This window comes from Peromyscus californicus, unplaced genomic scaffold (genome assembly GCF_007827085.1).
Source record: "Peromyscus californicus insignis strain IS unplaced genomic scaffold, ASM782708v3 Scaffold_16__1_contigs__length_79575227, whole genome shotgun sequence".
In the NCBI taxonomy this organism is placed as follows: domain Eukaryota; kingdom Metazoa; phylum Chordata; class Mammalia; order Rodentia; family Cricetidae; genus Peromyscus; species Peromyscus californicus.
In genome coordinates this window covers 17231992-17239524 of record NW_026294458.1, presented here as the reverse complement: position 1 = coordinate 17239524, position 7533 = coordinate 17231992, and the positions used below count along the sequence as shown (strand labels likewise).

At 54.6% G+C, this 7533-nt stretch overlaps 1 protein-coding gene across 5 annotated transcripts in view; it reads right to left on the bottom strand.

Moving 5' to 3' along the window:
• The window catches only part of LOC128111973 (nuclear cap-binding protein subunit 2), a 29857-nt gene extending 23161 nt beyond the window's left edge, over positions 1-6696 (bottom strand). For 2 of the 5 annotated variants that reach the window (XM_052740572.1, XM_052740571.1), the window contains exon 1: positions 5358-6696. The gene's annotated coding sequence lies outside the window, so the exon portion shown is untranslated. Of the gene's footprint in view, positions 1-3140; positions 3381-5357 lie in introns of all 5 variants that reach the window. The other 3 variants (XM_052740573.1, XM_052740575.1, XM_052740577.1) reach the window with 3 other exon arrangements.
• Positions 6697-7533: the final 837 nt, after the last annotated feature.

The window sequence follows — 7533 nt, the reverse complement described above, 5'->3', positions numbered from 1 at the left end:
ACTGTTCTGAAGGGACAGTTCACGGTCATCGGCAGCTGGCTGTGGGGACGGAGGCAGCTCTGACGGTTTGCCAGTGACTTTGTGATCTTTGAGCCCAAAGAAAGCACTGTAGTCTTGACTGTAATGGTGCCCGTGGAGGTCCGCTAAGTCCACCCTCTCCTGTAGGAGACAGGGAACGTGGCTCCCCCGGCTCTGTGGTATTCTAGGAGTTATTTCAGGAGATGCAGCCAAGAGCTTGGTCATCTCATGTAAGTGGCAGTCCCCCACATTCACCTCCTTTATAACTGAAGTACGTCGTTGCTGGTAAACAGTATCAGCAATGAGAACTCAGAGTCACGCTGTACTGCCAGGATCTGCCGCTGCATCTAAGGATCCTCTGCTGGTGGCAAGGTGGCTGAACCAGTTTCGCCATCCTGTGCAGACCAGACCTCGTGGAAAAGAGCCTGTGCCGGAGGCTGTCTCCACCCGGCTACCCCTTTTGTTGTTTTGTTTTGGCGGGGTCTCACTATACAGCCCTGACTGGCCTGGAACTCGCTCTGTAGACCAGGCTGGCCTCGAAACTCACAGAGGTCCTCCTGCCTCTGCCTCCCGAGTGCTGGGATTAAAGGCGTGTGCTACCTTGCCCAGCAAGACCATCTCCTTTTTAAAATAGCTTCATTGGGATGTAGTTAATATACCATACGAAATCACCCACGTAAAATGGCTTTTAGAATATTCACATAGGTATAACCACAATGGGTAAGCTGTCAGCTTGGCCCAAGCTAGAGTCATCGGGGAGAAAGGAGCCTCCGTTGAGGAAATGCCTCCCTGAGATCCAGCTGTAAGGCATTTTCCCAATTAGTGATCAATGGGGGAGGGCCCAGCCCATGGTGGGTGGTGCCATCCCTGGGCTGGTGGTCCTGGGTTCTATAAGAAAGCAGTTTGAGCAAGCCATGTGAAACAAGTCAGTAAATAGCACCCCTCCATGGCCTCTATCAGCCCCTGCCTCTAGGTTCTGGCCCTGCTTGAGTTCCTGTTTTGACTTCCTTTGGTAATGAACAGCAATGTGGAAATGTAAGATGAATAAACCCTTTCCTTCCCAATTTGGTTTTTGGTTATGGTGTTTCATCACAGCAATAGAAACCCTAACTAAGACACACAATTTTTAGCTTTGTTTTAACTTTACATATATTGGCGTTTTCCCGCATGTGTGTCTATGCACCATGAACATGTAATGCCCTTCGAGGCCAGACGAGGGCGTAGGATCTCCCTGAACCGGAGTTACAGACAATTGTGAGCTGCCATGTGGTTGCTGGGAATTACACCCAGGTCCTCTGGAAGAGCAGCCAGTGCTCTTAACTGCTGAGGCACCCCTCTATCCCCAAACCACGGTCTTAAAAATGATCTCTTTTATGTTTGTTTTAGAAGATGGTGTTTCCCGGGCCGGGCGGTGGTGGCGCACGCCTTTAATCCCAGCACTCGGGAGGCAGAGCCAGGCGGATCTCTGTGAGTTCGAGGCCAGCCTGGGCTACCAAGTGAGTCCCAGGAAAGGCGCAAAGCTACACAGAGAAACCCTGTCTCGAAAAACCAAAAAAAAAAAAAAAAAAAAAAAAAAAAAGAAGATGGTGTTTCCCTATACTGTCCAGGCTGGGCTTGCAACTCCTGCTTCAGCTCTCCAGCTAGCCGGGAATACAGGCACATGCCACCATGCCCCCTGCTCACTATTTCAGTTTATTCTCACATCGTTTAACCCTGTTATCATCCCCTCCCCCTTTAAAAACCATGTATGAGCCGGGCGGTGGTGGCGCACGCCTTTAATCCCAGCACTCGGGAGGCAGAGCCAGGCGGATCTCTGTGAGTTCGAGGCCAGCCTGGGCTACCAAGTGAGTTCCAGGAAAAGGCGCAAAGCTACACAGAGAAACCCTGTCTCGAAAAAAACCAAAAAAAAAAAAAAAAAAAACCATGTATGGGGGTTTTGCTTGCATGTGTCTATGCACCATGAGCATGCAGTGCCCATGGAGGCCAGAAAAGAGTGTGCACCATGTGCATGCATGCAGTGCCAGTGGAGGCTAGAAAAGAGCGCAGGATCTCCCGCAGCTGGAGTTAATGGAGAGCTGTGAGCCACCACCGGGTGTCACTGTACTTCGGCAGTTGTCTCCTCCTTTCTTTGCCCTGCTGGGCTGGGATTCCCCAAGGCCTATGATCTACTGGGATCCAACTTAGAGCCCCCAGGGTCCTCTGCAAGAGCAACAGACACAAGTGTCCTCAACCACTGAGCCCTCTCTGCAGCCGCGTTATTCCTTATAGAGAAACCACGGTCTTTTGGCCTGAGCTCCAACAGAACCGTTAAAGTGGTGAAACCAGGACTTGGGCCACATCTGGCTGACTCCACAGGCCCTGGCACTCAGCCTGCAGCTTTCTGGACTTCCCTTGAGCACAGCCAGCTCAACAGAGCCTCATCTTCCCCAAGCGAGTCAACGCGGGCTCCTTCCCTTCTTCACCCCTCACTCCGCCGTACCAATGTTGCTTTAATGATTCATCTAACGTGGTTCTTCATCCCACTGCCGCTGTCTGAATCCAGGTGTGCTATGTCCTTGTACACGTAGCCCGGCACTCCTCAGCCCTGGAGATGGCTATGCAGGGCTTTGGGTGGCTGAAGCCCTGCTGTGGGTCGCCTGGAGCTGGACTCAGCCTTCTCCTTCACTGCATGGCACACAGGCTTGTGTAAGGAGAAAGAGGTTGAGAGGAGTCGAAGCAGACACTGTCCACCTCTTTGCCCTCACTTTCTGCTGCCTCTCTCCTGGCAGTGCCCTCCTTCCAACTGCAGCTAGAGACCAGATCTCTATGGGACCCCTGTGGGAAGCTCAGGGGTTGGGCTCAGTCCACAGCCTAGATTGCTTCCTGGAGAGCTCTTTTAGGTGGAATTGGTGCTCCAGCCACACTATTTTTTTTTTTTTTACAGCTTCTCTACTGAGACATTTCGCAAAGCTTTTTTGCTTACTGCTGCTGCCGTTGCTCGTTATACTGATAACATGGAGCATAAAAGCAGCTGTGGCGTCGGCAGCTTGGGGTTCAAGTCCCTATCCTGTCACTTGCTGGTGGTAAAACAGCATTCAGTCTCAAAACCCCAATTTATATCTCGGCTGTGAATGAGTGCCTACCTTAGCATTGTGGAGAAAAGAAAAAAAGATAAAATAAGGCAGGGGTAACAAGCAGTTGGTTTCGGATCCGTTTTGTTTCAACTCTGTTAGCCGGCTTGCAAAGCTCCCGATGCGGAATCCTGCTTTTGCCAATCGCCTGGTCATTTCTTTGCCCTACTGGGCTGAGATTCCTCCGAGGTTAGGATCCTCTGGGCTTCAACCGAGTCCAGAGTCCAGTTCAGGTGGACCCACTGAGGACATCTGTCAAGAATAACAGGAGGTCCCCAGGAGGAGGTGGCCAGATGGGGGGCACTGACCACAGGTGCCAGAATCTCGAGACCCGGAGCACACCCCCAGCGGCTCCCCAGGTGGACACCAGGTTACAGAAGCGGGCTTGGTGTCTCCCGCAGACACCCTAGGGGCGGAGTCAACGCGGGGGCGGGGGGGGGGGCGCTGGCAAATCTCACCCAACCCGGGTTAGTCTGCTGGTTCACGCAACTGAACACAAAACACCTGCCCCGAGCTCGGGTCCAGATCCTGCGTCTCCCGTCTCCCGAAGCCCCCTGGCTGTGAGTCTCCCAGAGAGCAGGGGACATGCTGCGTTAAAGAGAGCGCTCCCGGGACGTGGAGATGAGACTGTGGGGCGTGAGAGTGGGCGCGATGATCAAGAAGATGGGGACTACCGGCGCGTCAAGGTGCGAGGCAGGCAGCAGGGAGAGACCATGTTGGTGGCAGGGGTACAGCAAGCGAGAACCACAGTGCCGGGCACTGGGTGGGGGTGGGTGGGGAGCGGGGGAGGAAGAGGTCACCATTTGTGGGACCGGAGAAGGGATGAAGCAAGAGACTGCCCGCCGAGTCAGAGACCTGGGTCCGCTTCCTGGTACCTGGTGTTTCTCTGACGCCCAATGTGTGTGCAGCACCGTACCGGCTCTGGGGGCTGCAATTGTGTGTGGCTCGGTTCAAGGAAAGTCCCTCCCTTCACACTGAATCTTCCTGACATAGCTGCTGGGTTCTTGCTAATGGGAGGGGCGGAGGTCCTTAGGATGGATCCTCCTGGATCCAGCGTTTGGAGGAATTTTTAACACCGTGGGAGAAGGGCCCCAGCGCGATCACCCAGTGCTCCTGTTCCTTCAAGGCTAAGAACTCGCTCAGTCTCCAGGATCTATCCATGTCAGGCACAGAAGGAGAATGACTCTCCTAAGTCCATGTTCCTGTTGGCTGACATTTCATTCACCCTCAACTTGACCCTGAGGCTGCACTGAGCTCTGCAGGGGGCTCTGCCTCTAAAGCCGCCTTCTTTAGGTTGCCAGAAGGGACGGTTTGTTCTTTGACATGGAGCACAACAGTCAGTCTGCGTTAAACACATCAGGAGAGTGGAAGAGAGCCAGGTGGCCCCATCGACCGGGCATACCATTTAACTATCCACACCCTCGCAGCTCCAGACCATAAAATGGGAACTCCACTTTGTACTAGGAAAATTCAAGGCCCTGACCATCTTGACAGTGCTTCTCAATGGTTTGAGGTAAAGGTGTCTGGAAGAGATGCGTGACATTTGAGGACAGGGGAAGGATGTCCTCTTCACCGAAAGCAGCAACGGTCCCTGCCATGATGACTGTGTTTCAAAGACCTCCATGACCACCACGAGGAAAGCTTGGCGCTGGCCTACAGGGCTCCCCCTTTCCCTTGTCCTTCCCCCCAAGGGACTCCTGGGTCCCATTCTCTCAGCGGGAAAAGCAGGCTTGGCTTGATTTTCCTCGCTAAAATTAGGGGAAATCTCTCGGTGCACACAGACGTCTTTCTCCACACTTGGCAGCGTATTTAAGTTTCAGTTCCACAGAGACCTTGCTGCTGTGTTATATATAAGTGGGGACGCTGAGACTCAGTATGGCTGTGAAACCACCCAGGAACCCCGGCTCCCCAGACAAGTCTAGTAACAGGAGAGGACACATACCTAGCTAGGCCTCTCTGGGCCCTAAGCCAGTGCTCTAAAATGGAAAGTACCCCGAGCCTCCCTTTCCAGGAAAATGTCATCATGAGTCCCCTGTTGTCCCCTAGGTTCCTGGCTGGTCAGTGCTCTCACAGCTTGCAGAGCCCTTTGGGGGGAAAGCTGCCGGTGAGCTTGCTGGTTCCCCTGCTGGTCTGTGGGCTGCGAGCAAAGATCAGGGTGGACCCGGTTGCCTGCCCCATTGCGCCCTCATCCCGTCCCCAGCCACTCTTCCCAGGCCGGGACTGACTCACCCACGCGCTGCCTCGGGGCTGCACCTGCCGCGCTGGCTACCAGGGTCACCCGGAGCGAGGGCCTGCACCCGAGGCCCTAAGGCCCTGCGCCTGCGGGACAGAGGACCGCGGGGCGGGGTGGGGCGATGGCCTTCCCTCTCCACAGCCGGCTCTGGACTTCCACCAGGGAATTAGGCCAAGAGATCAGGCAGAACTCGCTAGGCGGGGCGGCGAAGGATGGGGACAATTGTGCGTGCCCCCACCCCCAGTCCCGCAGTCTGCAGTGGTCGCGGTGGGAACTCCTGAGGGACTGATCCCACTTTGCCTGTGCTGTGAGTGCGTTCTATCAGCAGCCCCTCCTCGTCAACCTGTGCCCGATAAGCTTCCTTTTTTAGTGCTAGCATGGTTACGCCAGAGCGTTTCTCGCCGTACATTCTGTTTGGCTTGTTTTGAGACAGGGTCTCGGTGGTCTCGAACTCGCCATCCTCCTGCTCACCCTCCCCAGAGCTGGATTACAGGCATGCGCCACCACACCAGCTTTTCGGCCACACTTCTTTGGTCGTTCGAAACAATCACCTTGTGCTGGGTGGGGTGGGGTTGGGGTAGAGAGCTAGCCTAGCATGTATGGGGCCCTGGGCTCCTCTTTAGCCCCCAACAAAAACAAATCTCACTAAAACCAAACCAAACTAAGATGAACGCCGCGGAGTTTCCTGTGCCAGGCGCGGCGATCGCCTAAGGGAATGGGACTAGTAACTGGCCCTTCCGCACGCAGCTGGTTCAGTTCTCTCAGGATGCTGAGCACTCCGGGCAATTGCCGGAGGCAGCGCCTTCCATGCGGACACGGGACCGTGCTGTCCCTTTGTGCATGGTGCAGGCGGGGACGTGCTACTTGCCCAACCGCCGGCTGGAGAGAAAAGGGTCGCAGGAGTCTCGGCCCCGCCTGCGTTGCGGGGCGGGGCGGGGCGGGGGGAGCTTCGGGGCGACTAGCATCGGAGCCCTATGCGAGAAGAGCCGTGCGCAGAGCGGAGCCACGCGATGCGGTGCCCACCACGCAGGGACGCGTCACCGCCCCGTCACAGCCCCCCTCCGCAGATCTATGCACCACTCGGGATCCGGTAGCTTCCTGTAGCTTCCGGGGGTCCCTCCAATCCCCGCCTACAGCTGGAGGGGCGTGTGGCTCGCCAGGCTGTGATGCTGCCCCCTGGCGGCACGATGCTTCTCTAAGCCTCTCGAGTAACTAAGCTGGTAGGGAGAGGTTGGCTCCACTCTTCCAAATCCTGATTTTGTAAGGTCTGGACAGTGACCTGCCTGTGCTCCTTTCGTGACCCACAACAGTGTTCACATTAAAAATCAATCAATCTGTCTCGAAAAACCAAAAAAAAAAAAAAAAACAATCAAACAAACAAGCAAAAAGCAAAGGAAACCAAAGAACTACTGTATCGAGATATTATTTACATACAATAAATGCCAGACATTGTTCATATTGTCTGAGACCTGAGGCTTTTGACAAATGGCCCAATTCAAGAAACACGTTTTCATCCCCCCGCCAAGCTTCCTCTTGTCCCCTTTTCCAGCCTTTTGACTTCTTCCACTGCTCCAGACATCCACTGCTCTGATTTCTATTACTGTCCCCTGTCGTTCCCAGAATGTCCTCTAAACAGAAGCGGTCAGCCAGGGATGTTCGTGCCTGGCTCTTTTCACAGAGCACAATAGCTTTGAAATCCACCCCAGTGGCTGAACACAACAGACGACTGTCTTCTCTTCTGACTCTGGGTTGAGGTCTGTCACTGGACAGGGTCACATCCCGGGCCTTGGCCTCGTAGCGCCCCGGACTCGGACTTAATGTTTACACAGGACAGTGGAGGGCAGCCAGCTGCCTAGGTGTACGACCTATGACCACACGTCCCCATCACAGGAGATTTGTTCACACTGGCAAATTTGTTCACACTGAATATGGGTGGTGTTTTATAGACCCCAGGGAAGGCAGGGTGGGGGGCGCTGGACCCTTCCCCTTCACTGTCCTCAACCAGGAGACGGACAGGTAGGCCTTGACCAGAGCCAAGAAGACACCCCAAGGCAACTTCTAATTGGTTTGTTTAGTTAAAGCAAGCAGGCTTGAGTGGGGTTCCTAGGAAGCGGGCAGTGTAGGTTAGATGCCTGGATCACATTGAAGCCGGGAGAGGCAGAGCTGGAAACC